Source organism: Polypterus senegalus, chromosome 14 (genome assembly GCF_016835505.1).
Source record: "Polypterus senegalus isolate Bchr_013 chromosome 14, ASM1683550v1, whole genome shotgun sequence".
NCBI classification, from domain to species: domain Eukaryota; kingdom Metazoa; phylum Chordata; class Cladistia; order Polypteriformes; family Polypteridae; genus Polypterus; species Polypterus senegalus.
In genome coordinates this window covers 24994246-25007323 of record NC_053167.1, presented here as the reverse complement: position 1 = coordinate 25007323, position 13078 = coordinate 24994246, and positions in this window count along the sequence as shown.

The following is a 13078-nucleotide window of genomic DNA, read 5'->3' as shown; positions in this document are numbered from 1 at the left end:
ATGTGTAATTACTGAATACTTTTAGGTAAGAGCGTAATGCATATTAAAGGTGCTTTTTTCCCTGAATCTTGTGATTATGGTGACTTTCACATAAGATCTGTCACAGGGCTGTGAACGCAAATCCCTATCAGCTTTGCACATCTGGATTTTTCTCCATTTTTTCTTTGCAGAATTTCTCAGCTTGGTAAGGCTGCATGGAGACTGAGATTAAATAGCCTTTCACAAGTCCAGCCCCAAATTCTCATTTGGATTGAGATCTGGACACTGACCTGGCCAGTCTGGGACATTCACATTGTTGTTTGAGTGTGGGAAAGGTGCAATATAAATACAATTATATTATTATTGTTATTGTTAGTTTGTATGCATTCCTGTAATACTACACTTTGGGCACTGCCAACTGTCCTCAGTTTGGGGTAAATGCCTAAAAAAAAGTATTCACCTCCTTGAAAGTTTTCACATTTTATTATTGTACAACATTAAATTGCAGTGAATTGAACTTGGCTTTTATGACATTGAGCAAAGGACAAAGACTCTTTAATGTCAAAGTAAAAACAGATCATGGCAAACTAATCTAAATTAATTAGAACTACAAAATTCAAAGTATATTAGTGCTTAATATGACATCCCTAAACCATCTCTGGTACATTCAATTGGTTTTGGAAGTCTGATAATTAGTTCAATGGAGATCACCTGTCTTGGTTTCAGCCAATTGTAGTTCAAATGCACCTTATCTGGAAGGTCTAGCTTGTGAGGAGTCGGTATAGTGAGCTGATCTACACAATGAAGACAAAAGAACACTCCTAGCAACTCTGTGAAAGCCAGGGGATTGAGACAAGAAAATATCCAAGTCACTGAATATCCCTTGGAGTCCAGTTACAGTGATCATTAAGAAGTGGAAAGAGTAAGACACGGTTGTAAATCCACAAAAACAGAGTGATCATGAAAGAAGAAGACAAGTGAGGAAGGTTATCAAGAGACCTATGAAAACTCTGAAGGAGTCACAAGCTACTGTGGCTTGGATTGGAGAGACTGTGCAGACAACAACTATTGCTCAGGTGCTTCACCAGTTGCACCTTTTTGGGAGAGCATCAAAGAGTAAAATCTCTCATGACATCTCAGCTACAGTTTGTTAGAATGCACATGTGAGACTCTGAAGGAGGTTCTATGGTCTGATGAGAACAAAATTGGGCTGAACTGCCATTAGACTAAACCCCTTGTGTGGTGTACTGCACATTATCAGAAAACATATAATCACTTCACCTGTGGAGTACTGTCATGGCAGCGTCATGCTGCAGTGTTGCTTCATGCAGCAGGCCGTAGAAGGCTTGTGAGGGTAAAAGAAATGCATCAAAATACAGAGAAACCCTGAAGGAAAACTTGACGCAGTCTGTAAGAAGCCTACACCTTTGGCGATGATTTGTTATGCAGTAAGACAAGGAACCAAAGCAGCACAGAAATGGCTGAAAAATGATGTGAATGTCCTAGAGTGGCCTAGAATAAGCATGGATATCAATTTAATTGAAAGGACTGGAAAAAGGCTGTACACTCACAGTCTCTGTGCTACCTGGAAAAGAGTGAGCAGTTTTGCAAAGAACTATGGGGGAAAAGCTGAGAGAGACCTGTACACACAGACTCAGGGCTGTCATGGCTGCCCAAAGTGCATCTACTATATGCTTACTTGAAAGGGGTGAATGCTTATGTCACGTGGCTGCAGGTTTTTATTCTAACCCTTTTTCTTAATTAGTGACTAGATTTTGCTGCTAATTAGCTTCTTTTGAATTAACTTTAATTGGTTTGCTCTTGAAGACTCAGGTCCCTTAATTGTTTCTTTTTCCTTAATTAGCAGCCAAATAATAAAGAGATACAAAATGAGCCAAAACATGGTCAGCAAACACTGTCATACAATATCTGAAGATAAAGAAAGATGAAGTTCTCAAGAATGTTGATCTTCTCAGGTGCCCAAAATATTTTAACAGTGCTCTTACGGAACTGTAAATGAGAAAACCAACAATTTCGGAAATGTATGCTATTGCACAATGAGAGCAGCAACAAGCCATGGAATGAAAGGACAATTTAATTAACAACAAGAATTGGCAATTAATTAAACAACTGTTGGAGTGAAATTGGTGGAATTTGAGGCCCTGACTTAGTTAGTCTTCTGTTGTCTCACTCACTTCACATTTCATTTCTATTTGGGTGCCTTTTAAATAAAGAAATTAAGCAATTCAGGGGAACAAATCTAAAAAAAAAATAGTTAATTAAAATGAAAGGAAAAGGAGTTAATTAGCAAAAACTGGTTACCAATTAAGAAAAGGGTTACAATGAAAACCTGCAGCCACTAAGGTACTCCAGGACTGGAGTTGAAGACCACTGACTTATGCAATCAGTTATTCAGTGTTTTATATTTGTAATTCATTTAGACCACTTTGCAGATATCTCTATTCATTTTGACATGAAAGTCTTTTTCTGTTGATCAGTGTCAGAAAAGTCAAACTAAATCCACTGTGATTCAATGTTGTATAAAAATAAAATATAAAAGCGTCCAATGGTGTGAATACTTTTCATAGACACTATACGTTCCAAACACATTACATGTAAACTGCATTGAACAGGTGCCATGACCTGTTCTGCCACCAAAACATTAATAGAAAAAGTAGATGTAGGTAACTGATTGTTGAAATTGAATATTTTTCAGCTCTGATGTTACCAGCTTTGAACCTTTTTAATAAAAACACACAAGGTTACATAAATTAACGGGTATGAATGGACTATTGGGAGACAAACTCAGAAAGGCAAGATTGTGTTGATTTGGACATGTACAGAGGAGAAATGCTGGGTATATTGGGAAAAGAATGGAGCTGCCAGGAAGGAGGAAAGGAAAAAGGCCTAAGAGGAGGTTTATGGATGTGGTGAGAGAGAACATGCAGGTGGTGGGTGTGACAGACCAAGATGTAGAGGACAGAAAGATATGGAACAAGATGATCTGCTGTGGTGACCCCTAACGGGGGCAGCCAAAAAACGAAAAAGAAGAAGAAGGATAGCATAACATGCAGATTTCAGTTCTAATAAAGTGGTTCTGGAAAGGCATGGAGACTAAATGTCTAAATGTCCTGACTAGCCCAGTTTCCAGTGTAAAGTGACCTGGATGAAGTGGCATTAAGTGCAGTGAGCATGTCATTTCATAAAATACGCTGTATCATACGAATGTGTCATTGTCACATAAAGCCTGATATTTGTTTATAGTTTATCAGTTTCTTCCAAAGGATCAAGCGATTTCAAGAAATGTATGAACAGTTGGTGATTTTTCCACTTGAAAATATTGCGCACTTACATGCATTATGAATGCATTCGGATGGCTTCATATCCGCTGGAGCCTGTACAGTGTTCTCTTAATTGCTTAATCAATTCAATCTGCTTTTACGATGCATAACATAAAATGAAACACCCACACCAGTTGAGAAAGCGATGGGTTGTAGCAGTAGTGTGAAAGTGCCATGCACTTCTTAAACTGAAGAGGAAATGTTAACAAGAAAATCAGGATTAATAAGAAATGGCATGAATCTGGATAGCTATTTGCTCTGAACAACCAGTGAATTTCCCCTTGGGATTAATAAAGTATCTATCTATCTATCTATCTATCTATCTATCTATCTATCTATCTATCTATCTATCTATCTATCTATCTATCTATCTATCTATCTATCTATCTATCTATCTATCTATCTATCTATCTATCTATCTATCTATCTATCTATCTATCTATCTATTGTATCAAAGAAGTCTTACATGATCCTTCCACCTGACTGTGCTAGGGCTTACTTATAATGGCCAAATAGCACAGATGTCCATAGTACAGTGTGACTCACTTGTGTGTTGAATTCTGGGTAACTTTGCTCCTTGTACACTGCAATACAAGTAATAGGTGGTGGTGGATTGTACCCCTTAGTTTTGCTTTACCCATAATTAATATTTTTAGACTTGTAAAGTATGTGATAAATTTGTAACTGGGAAACAATGAACAAAAGATGGTTAATGAATGAGAACAGATCATCTGTAGTGGTAACAGGTAAATTGTCCCAAAATCTTTTTCAGATACTTTGAAAATGTTAGCAGGACTTGCACTTTAATAAATAGCTTGGTAAATTCCTTAGAGTTTTCATGGCTCGTTGTCGATACAGTTCTTTATAAAAGGTTTCAGGGCTTCCACTTCAGTAACATAGCTTGGTAGATTCCTTGGAATTCCCATGGCTCTTTGTGTGTAAAAATGTTTCCTGGATTCTGTCTTTAATGCACTTCTTCTTAATTTCCACTCTTTGACCTCCACTACGTGTTTCATTTTTTAACAGAAAGAATTCTGCTGGAAGGCCGCCAGTGTTGAGGAATGTCGCTGCGTCTTTAATAAGATGGGCAGGATGTTCATTGTGTCATATTGTACTTTTCTTTTTTTTTGACTAACAACTGACGAATGACTCATGTTAAGGCAGCTCACCCAACGAGTGACAAAGGAGTGGAAAAGTGGCATTTAATAAGTGAAAGGTGGAGTATGCCTGTTTATCTGGGTGGTGAGTTTGTGTTTACACAACTAACGACCTTCATTAAGGGTTTATCTGCTAAACAGATCCTGCATGAGTATCTACATAATATTAAGACAGTGGTTCTCAACCTGTGGGATGGGCCCCCCTAGGGGGGGGCGCTAAGTAACAAAAAGGGGGGGCATGAAGATGTGAAAAAAAACAAAAAGAAAGAAAACAAGAATCAAAAATAGGAAAAAAACATCTGTTGAAACCAAAACAAATTAACTTAAACTACATTCTGATACTAGAACAATAAATATAGAGTTAGATAAATGTCGATAAAAGTTAAGTAGGTATAATAAAATATGCAAAATATGCAAAAAAATGTTGGGGGGGCGCGATTAAAACTGTTATGAAAACTCGGGTCGCAAATACTTAAAGGTTGAGAAACGCTGTATTAAGAAATAGATTCAGAATGTGTATTTGAGCCTACAAGTCAGCAGATATGTAAATAATGGATTTGTGATTGGTCTCCCAGCTTTGACCTCAATCTGCATGCACCATACCAAGACCTTTTCAGAATTATGTGGCTCCTTTTATTTTCCTTGATTACATTATCTTTAGCATATTTATCTTAACTGACTTACAAATTACAAATATATAATTGTGTATTTGTACAGAGAAAGCACTATCAAGGTCACATAGTGGGCCTGTGGTGTGCAGATTACAGAGCTGTAGGAAAATGTGTGAAGAATAATTGATTGATTGATTATCAGATTCAGTTAATTAATTATCAGATTTGCCACTGACAATTCCAGTACTTAATTAAATTAAACTGAAGCACACTCAAATCATGAAACAGAATAATACAATGAATTAGTAAACACGAAGATTATAGAGAATGATAAATGCATGCATATTGGCATAGGAGACAGGATGCATGGCAGACCAGACAAACATCTAACACAGAAGAGGCTGGCTGTTTCCTGGCTATTTCGAGTTTTGATTTATCTTGGCACAGATAACAGTCTCAGAATGCCAAGTCTTCAAGGATGATGTCTGATGCTGTGTGGAGATGATGTCTTATTCCTCTGTTCTTTTTGATGGTTACTCTTTGTCTTTTCTGCATGCTCCTTCATCTGTGGCTTTGATGCTGCCTTCATAGGGAAAAGCATTACTCTTTCTGGCTCAAAAGTGAAGTTCTCTTCCTTAAATAATGGCCACTTTTCAGTCACTAGCACAGAGCTTGGTTTAGCTGAGTGGGTCTTAGAGATAGTACAGGGCATCCAGCTCCAAGGATCTATGAAGAGTAGCTTCCACACCAAAGAACATTGGTGAGTGTTTTGCACTTCAGAGAATGAGTGGCTTCTTGCCCCAAAGAGAGTGTCTCATCAGCTTTCAGCTCTCCCAAGAGAACTGATTGTCAGCTTTCAGCTCCCGAAAGAGACAGGACAGTTGAACAAAGCCAATTTTTAAGCAATATGTCACTTCTGGTGATCGAGTCAAAGTCACTTCCATTTCCAGATCCATTGCATGCTTATAAGTGCCTTATTTTATCCATCACATCCAGCCAAAGTTCAATTAATGGTTACAAGTCTAAAATGAGTGCCCATTTGGGTGCCTTTTTGTCTGAAGGACCCTCTGCTGAGGTGTCAGCTCAACCTTTGTTATCAGATGAAGTAAAGAGCTGACCAAAGTGTTGGTAGAGCTGCACTTCAGCCTTTCACAACCTGGTTAAATCTGCTGTCTTAACAGGCCTTTTGTACCACTAATAGCCTAGTAAAATGGGCAATGCCCACTTTATCCTACAGAGCTTTTACTTCTAGACTCACTACTCCCTTAATCTGTGCACATTTTTAAAGGGGAATGGAGTACGAGCACAGGACACAATCTGCTTACATTAACATAAGATAATCAATAATCCAGGTTTTCATTCCAATGTCCTGTGTTCCGATGTTTAAATCCTAGAATGTCTTCCAGAGTCAGATTTTAAAGGGTGATATCCTTCCATATTACAGTAGACACCTGGATCTTTTTTATATTTTTCAAAAACATTTTTACTGAGGGATTAGGTTATGCTGTATGGTGTGGAACTGGTTTGTGTTGCTATCAAAATTTTTATTAATTAAGCAATAATCCATCCATTATCCAACCCGCTATATCCGAACTACAGGGTCACGGGAGTCTGCTGGAGCCAATCACAGCCAACACAGCCAACACAGGGCACAAAGCAGGAAACAAACAAACAAACCCCGGGCAGGGCGCCAGCCTACCGCAGGGCGCACACACACACCAAACACCCACTAGGGACAATTTAGGATCACCAATGCACCTAACCTGCATGTCTTTTGACAGTGGGAGGAAACCGGAGTATCCGGAGGAAACTCACGCAGACATGGGGAGAACATGCAAACTCCACTCAAGGAAGACCCAGGAAGTGAACTGAGGTGTACTAACTGCGAGGCAGCAGTGCTACCCATTGCGCCACCATGCCGCCCATTAAGCAATAATGTTTTTTGTATTCAAAAGTAAATTTAAACCCTCAGATGGATAAATGCCAGTGCTTCAGATTCACATAATGGACAATGTGGGTTCACAAGATAAACAGTGTTATGTGTGTGTGCTTGGGAGGCAGCTTAAGGGCTATGGTGATGGTAGTTACCTGCTTCACCAGGGGCTGGTGCTTTGTGCTAATACCTTCTCTCTTCCTCCCTCTGCAGAACCGAAGACCGATGGCCATTCCACCTCTGACGTCACTTTTAGTGTCTAACCTCCTGGATTTTCCTGCTTGGAATCCATCTGACAAGCAGTACAGCCATCTTTGAGTCAGTTCATTATTGGACTCCTATCTGAAAAGACGTCTATTTTATATCTCTATTATAAAAAAAAATCCTGGGAGGGAGATGAGATGTGATCTTCTCGGAAGACAATTTGATGTCCTGCGAGAGACACTAACGTCACACGAGGACAATTTGACAACCTGCGAGAGACACTTTAACGTCACGTGAAACAAGGCAGTGAGACAACATTTAAAACAAATTCACGGACATTTAACCAAGCAGTTATTGAAATGCTTTTGGCAGACAGACATCATGTGCTCCCAGATCTTAAAACAATGACAAGCGACTAGCAGAACACACAGCTTGCCAGCAGCAGCAGCTCCCTTTCACAACGCGAGTGGCAGAGACACAAAGTGGCAAAAGGAGAGCTGCTGTACAGGCCTTGAAATGTTCGATGCAAAGAGTGACAAGCAGAAAACGCAGCTCGCCGGCAATAACAAGCCAGCAGATGATCCGAATGCAACTCCTTATCATGTGTTCAGCCCCCCCTTCACAACGTGAGTGGCAGAGACACGAAGTGGCAAAATGATAGCGGCTGTACAGGCTTTTAAATTATCAACGTGCAGCGCGACAAAAAGAACACGCAGCTTGGCAGCAGCAACAGCAGAAAGACAGCAGATGATCCGACGGCATCTACTTAGCGTGTGTTCAGCCGTCCCCCCTTCACAGCATGAGCAGTGTTATACATCCTGTGAGAAAGATTTAATCATACTTTTTTTTTGTTGGCAATCACAATAATTATCTGACACTTGCATGTCTCGTAACCTCCATACTCTTGCCATGCTCACATTATCCTCTTCTTTTCATATGCCAACACTCTTTCTCTGCCCTCTTCTTCCCATATTAGTTTACAACTCATTTCCCCATACCCATTTACCCTTCTTCTTCCCAACTCCTTCCTCAATTTTCATGCTATCTGTTTTACATTTCCTAACACACTTACTCTTTCCTTATCTTCCAATACTCTTAGTATAGGTATCTTGTCATCTTCCTCCTACCTCACATTCATTCTGTTTCATTCTGCCCATATTCCTTGTTTTTTTCCTCCCATCCCCAACCCCTATCTCCTACTTCTGCCTACTTCTACCAAGGTTTCTTGCATTTCCAATATCCCTAGTTCTCCATCACATTGCCTCTTATCCAGTATTTATATTGTACTTATATTATTGTTTTCTTCTTTCCCATCACATTCCTCTTTCCTCTTCTTCACATTCATATCCATTTCATATGCTCACTCTCTCTTCTTCTACCAATAGCTTTCTAGTTACGAGTATTCTAGTTCTTTCTTTCTAGTTCTTTTTCTTTTCATTCTCATACCACAGGTCTCTGTCCTCCTTTTCCTATTTTTTTTCATCTGTTTGGCTCCAATCGTTGCTTGCAGCTGTGCTGCCCTAGTGTTTATATAAATAGTATTTTGTAAAAAAATATATTGTCTAGTTTTACAGAAAATACTGAATGGGAAAAACTATCGATGTTCTTCCAGGCCTGACAGATAATCTACAGGTTGAATGAAGATGTGATCAAACATCTTGCCCTATGAAAGCACTGCATTGCAATGGGAAATAGACAGTTTACCTGATGTGAAACAAGTCAAACCATTTTGAGTTAAGCAGTAGCAATGTGAGGTGATGTGACTAGAGTGGGACTTCTGTACAAGGCTAACTTGTGCTGCAGCCCAGGGCCCTGTGGCCTACAGGAACCCCAAAATTAATAAAAATGTATAAAACAGTATGTTCTCTTCAATGAAATAGTCCTGCCATTACACTGACTAATAAAATCCTCTTTAAATCGCTTTACAATTATGCCAAAGATCACTCATCCGCCTCTAGAAGCACACACACACACACACACACACACACACACACACACACACACAGTCATCCCTGAGTTCATGCGTCTTCAGTAACCAGCGGCTACTGATGGAGGGCAGGTGTTGAACAGCATTTGTGGCAGCAGGAGAGTTGAACTGTTGCAATGGATGGTGAATGCAGAAAAAAGTGATTTGCTGTATTATAATAATGACAGTGTTTCAATAATAGCCAGTGACTGCACTTTAATGGAAAAGGTAATGATTTAGCATAAACAATAAACTCTGATGCAACTCCTGAATGTGTGTGGTGTATTGAGAATGGCGAGAAACTCTTAAAGTTATCATTCACTGATCTCCATGGCACACGATTGATGTGATTCGAATGCAGAATCGGTCTATTCATCCGTGATGACACGTCAGATGTAGATGTGACCGAGCCAAACGAACAAGGTGTGAAGGACAGTCAGGTCCCATGCCCGGCAGGGATGCCCCTGCTGCTTATGTTCCGGGGGAGCCTCCATGGGCAGTCCAATACCTCCCCCGGGATGCTTGGCGGCTGCCTCCCTGGCCGACGGTGATTCCCCAACCACCCGCAGGGCTCCATGGGAGATGGAGTCCTCCACAGCTTGGTTGGGGCTCTGGGGTGGCCGCTAGGGGGGGCTGTCTGCTTCCAACAGCCCGGCTGGACAAGTCTTCAGCCCCACCCAGAAGGGCAATCAGGGCCAGGTGGTCAATCACCTGGAATGCTTCCTATAAAAGGGCCCAGCAACCACCACTCGAGGAGCCAGAGTTGGGAGGAAGGAGACGAAGGTTGAGGAGGAGTGGTGGTAAAAGAAAGAAAGAAAGGAAGAGAATTGTTTTGGGTTTGTGCTTGTGTTTTGGGACTGTGTTTGGGCTGTGTGGCACTGGGAAGATGTGTCTCACGGCTGAAGAAAAATAAAGACTTTGTGTTTTTATATGTGCCTCCGTGTCTATCTGTGTCGGGTCAGGTGCCTATATAGCGCCTTTGTTACAAAGTTCAGCAACTCAACCAGACACGCACGCTGAAATCAAACTACAGGGTGCTCATGCGCTCTGATGTCACTTAGGAAGAGCTGTTGGCTTTCTTTGCACTTATTGTGTATAATAACATTTGACAGTGAAATGCACTTATGGACCATTCTGAATAAGGAACTTGAGTGAAAAACATGTAATTTTATTTATTTGGTGTCTGCCATTTACCTTTCACTTCACAAAGTTGCATACTTGAATAAAATGTTATTGTTGACAACTCATGTGAGTTGGAAAGGCAGTTTGATGATGAAGCAACACAAACTTCATATGAGTACTTAGTTGAATGTTTCTGCACTGAGCAACAGCTAAAATTTATTGGTAGTTTGACAAGAGTGCTTAAAGTCTGCAAACAGATGAAAAACTCAACTAGTTGAGCTGTTTTTCTTCAATTTATTGTTATCTACAGTATTTGTATTTCTGTTGTCACACACATGCAAGTTGGAGGCAACCTTGGGGCTCAGCTGATAGTTATTACCCTCTGAGCCAGGGGCTGGCACTGTCATCTCATCCCTCTGTTCTACCTTTCTCTAGAAAGAATGATTTAGGGTCTGGCCTCCAATTACATCACTTCCAGTTTCTGGTCTACTGAACCCGCATATTCCCCTGATTTTCCTTTATAAACTACTATCTTGGGACAGTCGGTTGAAAACTTTCTGAAGCGGACTTGTTTTGTCCTTTTTATTTGCAAACATGATCATAATGTACAGGGAACACTGTGGTGCCCCAAACCTTTAAGATCACTTTTTTCTGTTGTCACGTGTTTGGTAGAGAACCTGCGCACAGGCACAGTCGAGGTATGTAGTAACCTGCTAAGACGAAAGAGGGCGCTGCTGCTAACCCAATCTTCTCCTTCTTTCCCCACAGTACCAAGAAGCCACCTGGTGATGACAATTAAGCCTGCCTCTTCCAGTCCAGCCACCATAATGTCCTGGGAGGTGACATTTACTGGCCTGAGCAACCACTGGATGAAGCTCTGCTAGAGACGACTGCTTGCTGTTACATTGTCAATTATTTCCTGCATAATGGATGCACACCTTAGAGCATTATTTTTGTTTTCTTTGCTTTACTTTTGTCTTTGTATACTGACAATAAAAGGGATGGCCCAGTTGGCTCTGTTTTAATTTTTTATTCGTTTAACCATAACAGCATAAAATCCTGATATTGTAAAAAAAAACTAGGTTCTAAAATAATGTTTTAAAATATTTTTCCTCTCTCTTTTGAAACAGATAGTTTAAATGGATCATACTCTCTTCATTCTTAATATCTGACATGGCTTACTGTTCTCTGATGGCTATCATGTATAATTCTAAGGTTTGACTTTGCATCCTCCTGTTCTCCTTATATCGCTCATAATCTCAGATGCTGTTTCCGTCATTTTTGCTGCTATCCACGCACCTACTGCACACTCTCCCACTCTTTGCTGCTCTTGTGTAGTGCCTCTTCAAGTTTAGGTGACACCTACGTTTTCACATTACATGCTAATTTTTTTTTTGTGTTTTTTTTTTCAGAACATTTTAGGCCAAACAATGGTAGAAGCACAGGGGGCCCACTTCATCCAATGTATGCTCCTGAATGTGACACAGCCTCAGCATCTTCTCTTGTGTCCCTCGTGCTCGCTTCTCCTTTAACCCAACTGCCAGGTTCTCGAAAACAGTAACAGCTGAGCAAACGAGAAAGGGTTTCCTTTCCTCAAGTGAAACCTTGTCTGGTTTACAGACCAGAGGAAATGCCACGGTTGAAGTAAAGTTCAGTGGAGTCAGCAGCTCTGCAGGATGTGGGTGTTGTTTCTGGGGGGTTGGAGGTCAGCAGCAATGAAAAAGGAGAACAAACTTTACATGGAATTTCTGCAGAAATACCCAAGGATCAGCAGCGCTGATTAATTCCTCTGAGTTCCTCTTTCCCTTGTTGCTCATTGAGTCACTGACATTACAAAGATGCTTTCATGTAAAAAGTTTGAAGGGGACAGATATGTTTATTCAGGCAGTCACGTGAACTAGAGGTTTAATGAAGCAAAGAGACAGAAATGCCCTCAGCATTGGCTGCAGTGTGGAAAAATAAAGGGTAATCTAACACATTAACAAGCCACAGGTCACACAAAGCCAGGAAAGCATCAGTAGAGCACATGCAGTCAATAATATTTGATTGCACAACACTCAAATGATGCACCTCATTGTCTGAGCAGAGGCTCATTCATCATTTTGATGCCTGATTTCAGCATTTACTTTGCACAGACTCTGGAGATCATAACACACCTACAAATCACTAAATCAGCACACAGCCCTGCATAGTTTTGATTTCACATAAGATGAAATGGATAAAAAAACATTTTCCTTTATCAACAAATAGCTGGATTATTACTTGTTAATGCTAGTTGCTCCATCAACACAGGAGCCTACCCACTGTGGCTGTGGTTTGTAACAATCCTTAAGTGGGAAAAATGGACCAAACATTTTTCTAAACTGTGCTTATTGCAGACCAGGGTCGCATGGGGGCTGGAGTCTATCCCAGTTAGCATAAGGGAGCAAGGTATCAGCAAACCGTTGACAGAGTACCAAGCAATTACAGGGCAAACACACAAACACCAACCACATTCTAGGGTCAATTGAGTGTTGGCTAATTCACCTAAACTGGTCGACTTTGTACAGTACTGTGAGAGGAAACTGGAGCACCTGGATAAATGGGAAATACACTACATAACAGATAGATAGATAGATAGATAGATAGATAGATAGATAGATAGATAGATAGATAGATAGATAGATAGATAGATAGATAGATAGATAGATAGATAGATAGATAGTGTGAAAAAGGAACAGACTTGACACACTTTAAAAGGTTTGGGGCAGCCACCAGTATAATAT